The sequence below is a fragment of the Homalodisca vitripennis genome, unplaced genomic scaffold (assembly GCF_021130785.1).
Source record: "Homalodisca vitripennis isolate AUS2020 unplaced genomic scaffold, UT_GWSS_2.1 ScUCBcl_6430;HRSCAF=13641, whole genome shotgun sequence".
Lineage (NCBI taxonomy): Eukaryota > Metazoa > Arthropoda > Insecta > Hemiptera > Cicadellidae > Homalodisca > Homalodisca vitripennis.
In genome coordinates this window covers 32,170-40,177 of record NW_025782603.1, presented here as the reverse complement: position 1 = coordinate 40,177, position 8,008 = coordinate 32,170, and positions in this window count along the sequence as shown.

Below are 8,008 nucleotides of genomic sequence, written 5' to 3'. Positions count from 1 at the left end.
AAAACGAAGAGTCCCTAATTTTAAGGGACAATGTGCCCTTGAAAAACATCTGCCTGTCATTCCATTGTTCGCGTAGCCGTTCCGTCTGCCTACTTTTCTGAGGTCACACCTAACCCATTTAAGACCAAATTAATTTTTAGTAATTTTTTTTTTCAAATATATTTGGTTTATTTTATTATTTTGATGTTATAAAGGTGTTTTTCATCAATATTTGTTTTATTACTCAGGTTATTACTGAAATATAGTGTGTTCCAAAAATGGAACAGCGGTCCTGAATGGGAAGATATAAGTAAGCAAGTGCTTACTTATATCTTGGAGCTTGGGTTACCTAAAGGAAATGTGGAAACAATAATTAAAATAAACCAGAAGCATGTATAATAAAGTTTTTGTATTAAAACATGTGTAAAGTTTTCATTATCAGTACAAATTATTTACAGATTATGAATACTGTGTTAATTTTTCTCTCAAAAGACTAATTATTTCATTTTTGATGGAAAAGAACTTAACACTTAGAATGCAGTGCAACATTACACTTAACACATTTCATTGTGGTATTCTTTTTGCATTGGCCACATCTTGTTTGATTTTCTCGTTTTGAAATAAAATGGTTTGTTTTGTCATACCGAACTGCCTCGGTGACTCGTTTGTCCAATGCAGACACATTTTGAAGTGGTCTTCCTATTGTCAAACGAGTTGAATGTGATTTGAGGTATGTCAGTGAGATTTCTCTTGTAAAAGAAAGAAGATCCAATCGTTTGTCCTTGTAGGTATTTGTCCAACGGAAAAGAATCCAGGCATTGTTAATCGATAAATTTATTGGAAACAAGCAACTGCCAATACCACTTTTTGCCACGAATTCCAATTCGCAGTTTTGACACATTTTCATCGAGTCTGTCTACGCCGCCCATGTACTGATTGTAAATTACAACACAGGATGGTTGGTTGACACTTGTATGTTTCTTCTCAGCAGCACTCCAGCGACGAACTTTACCAACAGGCTCGACTCCACCTGCTGTTGACGCCACGGTGACAACGTTGTTATCATTGTACCGCACCAAAGTAACATTAGAATCTTTTTCAGTAATTAGATCAAAAGATCCTCTTGGCATCTTTGACATGCTCTTTACACCTGAAAGTGGTGCTTTCTCCACGCGGTTGGCACGGATAGTGCCTGTGGCATTGTGACCTTCCCCTGCAAATTTGTCTAAAAGAACCACGGCGGTTAAAAAATTGTCAAAATACAAATTGTACCCATCTGGTCTCTGAGGAAGTTTTTCACAAAAGTTAAGGACAACGGAACCTCCCACACCTACTTCTGGGTATTTATTCCCTGTATTTGCTCCTTCATATAGATTCCCTTGGACTAGGTAACCAAATCTTGTACAAAGGCACCACGCCTTGTACCCAAACCGAATAGGTTTTCCGTGTATGTGTCGTTTTGTACTGTGACGACCATAATAAGGTATCATGGATTCGTCTACACTAAGATTTACATCACCCGCAACATACTTTAACCAACGCTTATTTAACATCTTCCAAAGTGGAGAGACCTTAGCAAATTTTGTATTTGGGTCCAGATAATTATTGTTGCGTACATGTAAACATCTCATTATGTTTAGGAATTTTTTTCTTGGCATTTCTTCCGCAATACCCTTGTTCCAAACATCATCCTTCATCTCCCAATACATTTTTACCAGAGGGACTTGACAGTACCCGGACACAAATAAAATTCCTATGAAAAAACGAATATCTTCGATTGTATGTCCAGATGGTAGCCCCCTGGAAGCAGCATACTGGTTAGTATAGTCACAGATAAGTTTGATGATATCGTCATCATAGAACATTTCAAATAACTCAAGGGTGTTTTTTCATTGTTGTGAAGCCAGAAAGTAACTTCCCATTCCTTCTCAGAAAATGGAGGAATATCCCTTTTTCCCATCTGAGTTCATTTGGCTTTTTATTTTTTGTAGGAGGCTTTTCAGATGCAAGTGCTTGGTTTACTGAAGTAACAGAACTATTTGCAGACGGTGTACAATCATGACTGTTGACCGGCGAACGAGCTGCATTGTCAGGGGGTGCTATGGCCTGATTTGTAACTGCTTCACGAATGGAAATTACCTCAGAGGTTACCTCATTCTCGTTCACCAAAGTTACTCTTGCTTCAGCATCGGCTAGAAGCTGGTGTCTTGTTAGCCGATTTAGGTCCACCTCATCTTCTTCGCCACTGTCCTCATCTGAGTCGTTTACGTTTGTTGGTGGGTTGATATACACTCTGGCGCTCAACACGTGGCTGTCGGACTCAATAAGGTTCAGAATTTCATCCAAGAAATACCTAAAAAGTTCAGTACGTATAAATTTCTTGTAAGGAAATAAATGAAATTAGTTGGTAAAAAAAAACAATGCAAAGAAAAACTAGTAGAAGCCTAGGCCTACTTGTTTATATACCACCTAGTGATAAATAGGTTTGATATTGATAAGATAAAAAAGTGTAATGTTTATAAAAACACAAAGAGAACCGAAACTTTACATTTTATGTACACGTGCCCTCTCGTGACCGCTGTTTCATTATTGGAACGCTAGAGTTTACGATAACCTAAAACTGGCACTAGTAAACATTTGACTAAAATTTGTACATATAATGTTTCAAAGCCTCTATAAAACATAAATAAAACCAATCTCATATAATTACACAAAACAATTATGTAGTTATATACTTACGTTTCACATGATGACATGGTGAAAATAAGTGATCACATGTGGAAGAAGACAGACAACAGAAATCAGTCATGTATTCGTCCACTCTTTCAAAACCTGCTACAGTATAGTCAACACAACACTTTAGGGAGAAAAATTCCCTTCTCTGCGGGTAATCCCGTTTTTTGGAAATTATTATTTTAATGTTCCATTTTTGGAACAACGGTCCTAAATGGGCTAAATCACTGTTAGTCTTGAAAATTCCTTCGTAGTGAAAACACGTTGTTATTTAAAGTAATCTCTGCTAAAGTTCGTATTCACATTTTGTTGAAAATATGACGCAATTCTGTTTTATTTGCACTAAACGTGTATCTTTAAGTCAATGTGTTACGTTAATTGACGCGAATATTTAAAGGGGGGATCAATTTAGCGATTACTTAAAGAACGTAAATTCAGTGACAATTCACGTGCAGTGTCACAAACAATACACTAGAAATAGTACAATTGCAGCAGCAAAACTGCAACATGAAGAGAAATCAACAAGGACCTCTCAAAAAATTCCTCATCGTCCTAGAGCACGTGTAACTGAGTCATATATTTTTTTATTAGTTGTTTATTTTTCGGTTATTTGTTGAATGAGGAATACGAAAATAAAAAAAAACAGAAACAAATACCTAATAAAAACGTGTGCAATTAGCGAGCCTTCTTCCTACCACGGCTTCTGCTCACCAACATTTTTATCGTGTATATCACCAGGTTAAGGTGATATTAACTATTCTAATATTCTATATTTTGCAACTGCGACTTAAGATGCGGTTGCAAAAAAGTAGGCTTATTTGGTTCACTAGCGTGCACCACTTGTCAAGGCCAATCGTGTTCAGATGTTGAATCTCCAACAGAAGAAGATTTTCACATCAAGGACGAAACTACTTATATATCGCTGTTAGTAGAATTTACGGCAACTCAAGAAGATGAGGAAGAACAATAAAATAGAGAGAAATATGAGGGATAATAGAGTAGATAATAGAAGTAGATAATAGAATAAAATGAGAGAAGAAGATGGAGGGGAAGAAGAAGAAATAATTCATGACGATCATGATGAATAAAATATGTATAACATTAAGTATAACGGAACTTGTCAGTCTACCTGTACCTGATCGACAACGACCACTGTGTCAAGTGTACACCGACTGAGAAGAAGAAGAATAACCAAACAGTCATAAAATTTTCCTGGAATAGACTGTGGAATAGGCCTACCGGGGAAACCACATAAAAAAATCGTGCTAGGTACACTACCTCATAGGTGGCGTGAAAACGTATATTATAAACAAAAAGCGTGAGAAATATTTTGTAAATGTTTTACTCAAAAATGATTAGTATTGAGAAAAATGTATAAGGAAACCTTATTGTACATAATTGATGATCTACAAGTGTTGTCTCATATTTTTTATCAGAAAACTAACCGTTTCGTCGAAAAACTCAAAAAAACCCATTTTCCTATATTTGATGTTGAATAAAACTTTTGCAGACATGGGATCGATAGGGACTTTTCACAATTTCATAGCAATGGTGTCCCTAATATCTATGCAAATTTTCAGCTTTCTGGGAAATTTTACAAAGGTCAATGTCTAAATTGACCGGACTAATATAATTTTATTGTATCACATTTCGGTATCACTAAACATACTGTTATATACAATTTGGAAAATAGGTTTACTAAGATTTTATTTATAGACAATAGTTTTTTTTAAATATTTTACACTTTACATTCTATTTAAGTTCTTTGTTAATAGACTGTGCTATAATTTCTAGTTCTGTTTAGAATTTATTCTTTATTTTTAACTTAATTCTAAAATACTTAACTGTCTGATATACGTTTATTTATTTCATTTAAATATGAGGCAAGGCAGACAAAAAACTCAACACTAAAATAATGCAACAAGTGAATGTCTGTAAGCATGTGTAAAATTTTCCAAGGGAAAATTCTCATCACCTCTGGTGACATTATAATGAAAAATAGTTTACGACTACCCACAAAAGTTGGTGTTCCAGTATCTTTTGGCATATGCATAAGGCAAATTTTACTGAATGGCTTCACATGGGATTGATTCAATGATTAATGTAGAAATGGAGTCGAACTCAATATTTGTATTAGTAGTGCTTACTCTATTACATTACATTTTAAAAGGCTGCGTAGAGGGTGAGTGTGAGAGCTAAAAAAGTTTCCACTCAGATAATTATAGAACTGAAATCTCAAAACTTAGCGTTCCTGAATTTAATTTCTATGGACGTAAGTAAAAGGCCGTATGCATGCCAGTATTTTAAATCAGCCGCCTCAAAGTTGTGGTAGCAACCAACACCTTTTTTACCGTGCCACAGATTTAGTACCAGAACATGAGAAATATCCAGTGGCACGCTGAGATATTTCATAGCACTATATGTCTTGACATTTTGGTGAGAAGTAGGGTTTTTCATTTTGGGCGGGTAGATGTTGAGATGAAATAAAACAAGCTATGTATGATATATTAACGAAATTTATTTTTTATATGAAAGGCCCATGTATACCATTATATATGGAATATGATATCGATTAAATATCCACCGCGGTTTCTCACAATGGTACAAATTCGAGTGGTCCAATTTTCAATTACTCTACTGCATAAATCCGGTTGAATTTTAGTAATGGCCTTATAATCTTAAGTTCTAATACAAAAGTCTATGGGCGTCAAATAGCACGATCTTGGTGGCCAATAACCTCTGCGAGAGATCACCATATTCTCAAATCGTTCATGCAAGATGTTCATGATGTCGTTCGCTGTGTGCATGTAGCGCCGTCCTGCTGAAACCACACGTCGTTTACGTCCATATCGTTCAATTTGGCCCAAAATAAATCCGTTATTATCGTTCTGTAGCGTTCGCCGTTAATGTATAATGTAATACTATAAATTGGCCTCACCAACGTTGTTTCCAAAAATATAAGGACCAATTACACCGCCAGCCCCAAATCCGCACCAAAACAGCAACTTTTTGTGGATGTATCGCTACGTGGTGAACATCATGTGGGTTTGCGTTGTCCCATATAAGGAAAGTATGCTTGTTAACATAGCCATTCATCCAGGAATGTGCTTCGTCACTGAAAATAATTTTTTCCGCCGAAATTAGTGCCCTTTTCCAAACACTCCAAATCCCACTTGGCGAACAAACAGCGATGTCTATGGTCATAAACTTTGAGCACCTGAGTCAGTTGGATTTTGTACGGATGCAGGCCTAAATCAAGATTCAAAATTCGCCAAATTGAAGTTTGTGCGAAGGCCGAGTTCTTGTGTACAGCGAGGATTTGACTGCCTCGGGATTCTTTGCACATTATTACGGACAGCGGCGACGTTCTCGATCTGCTGTTCCTTTGACTTCTGGGTGTAGGCTGGTTGTTTACCGGACCGGTCTTCTCGAATTTAGCAACCGAACGTTGAAGAGTTGACATTAAAGGTCTTCCACGTCAGCCGCCAAATAGTCGCAACTCACGTAAATTTTTAACTAGTGAACTATCATTTAGATAATAAAGTTTAATCATCAGAACGTACTGCTCAATCGTGTAACTTGCCATTATGAAATAACTTGTCACGAAATTGCAGCACGCGCTGAACAACAATATACTAATGAAACAGCAGACACCAAAACAACATGGCCGCCACAGGCTGCCAAAGTCTACCCTCCAAAAATGAAAAACCCTTTACAATCTCGGTCTTAATCCATCAACAGAGGAGGCCGTGCTCACCCATACAGGCTAGCACTTAAAGCATGATTCGGTCTAACAACCATTATGCTTATAAAAGATACTCGCAGTAATGTTTCTTAAAAAAAAAAAGAAATCTATTCGGATAATCTCGTCGTAGGTGGTATTCCTCAGTCGTATAGATCAATTACCTATCCCTGAGGTAGCTGCTAGGAATCCTGAGGAAGTAGTCAAGAACGTACAAATAGCATGTCAGCCCACATGGCATCTCCAGCGTTACCAGTACTACCAACCGCGGCTTGCTGTGTTTCCCACTATGAGCCGCCCCTATATATCTTAACCCTTTTACGCCGTCGCTAATTGACGTGCGCTGAGGCAGTGCGCGCTAGACCAGACCTGCCTGCCCTCGCTGGGCGGCGGGATTTCACTCAAATCTCACGTCCCGCGCATCGTTCTTGTTATTTGCCTCTAACTTTCTTATTTTTTATCCAATTGCTTCAAAGTAAAGTTTTTATTTTGTAAAACTAAATTACCTTAATTTTGAGTTAATCTTACGAATTTTCCGACAGTTAATATATGTGTTTTACATTACTTTAGCTTGAAAAACTTGTGTTTCATAACATTTTAAACGTTTATTGTGGTAAAACCTAGAACCTAGAATGAAGCTGTTTTCAAATACTTATCATTGAAATTAGTTTTAATATCAGTATACAGCTTATGTTAGATTTTAATTAGAAAAGAAATTTTTTCTTTGGGATAAGAATACACCAATACGTTTTTATAGTTACAAATTGTATTAAGTAGAGTTCAGTAAATTAAAGTTATTTACACAGATTGAAATGGTTTCGAATATGAGTTTCAAGTCCTTTTAATAATGTAGGATGGTTTGATACCTTTGAAAGCAAGGATCCAAACACAATCCTACGTCACAACCACTGTAGAAGTTAGTGGATCTCTTCTCTCTTCCGGCTTAGCGGCACACTACACAGTTTCGTAGAGTGTTGGATTGTTTTGGCCAGTGATTACTATATCTAGCAGAAAGCCTAGTGGTTTCTCGTATGGTAGAATTCGCTCAGTGGGACCAAAACGAAGAATAATTCCTTGGACAAGCTTTAGTTGAAAGTCACTGAGAGACTTCTTTGTTCCATTTTCAGGTTTGTAGAAAATATAGCTATTCAATACAGGGGTATCCAAAAAATGAAAGAATAGTTAACAATTAAAAAATAACAGTTAACAATTTTGATTCCTTTTATGTGAAAAATACAACCTTTTAAGAAACAAACAAACAAATTTGGCATGAAAAGGTTAGTTCGTTTAGGAGATACAAAAGATAAAGAACAAAGCACTACAGCGCAGGAAAGCTGGTATCCCGCTCGCTACTCAGCCACCCAAGTATGCCGGGACAGACGTTGTCCCGCGCACTACTTGGCCCCTCATCACGAATGGGACAGACGCTGTCCTGGCCGACCTCGAAGGGTTAAATCTGCTCAACAGTCCCGATTGAGGAGATCTATGTCAGAATACACTTTTATGGTCGGTAAGGCCACCACGTGTCTCTATTGCTTTAACGAGCCTCGGCTT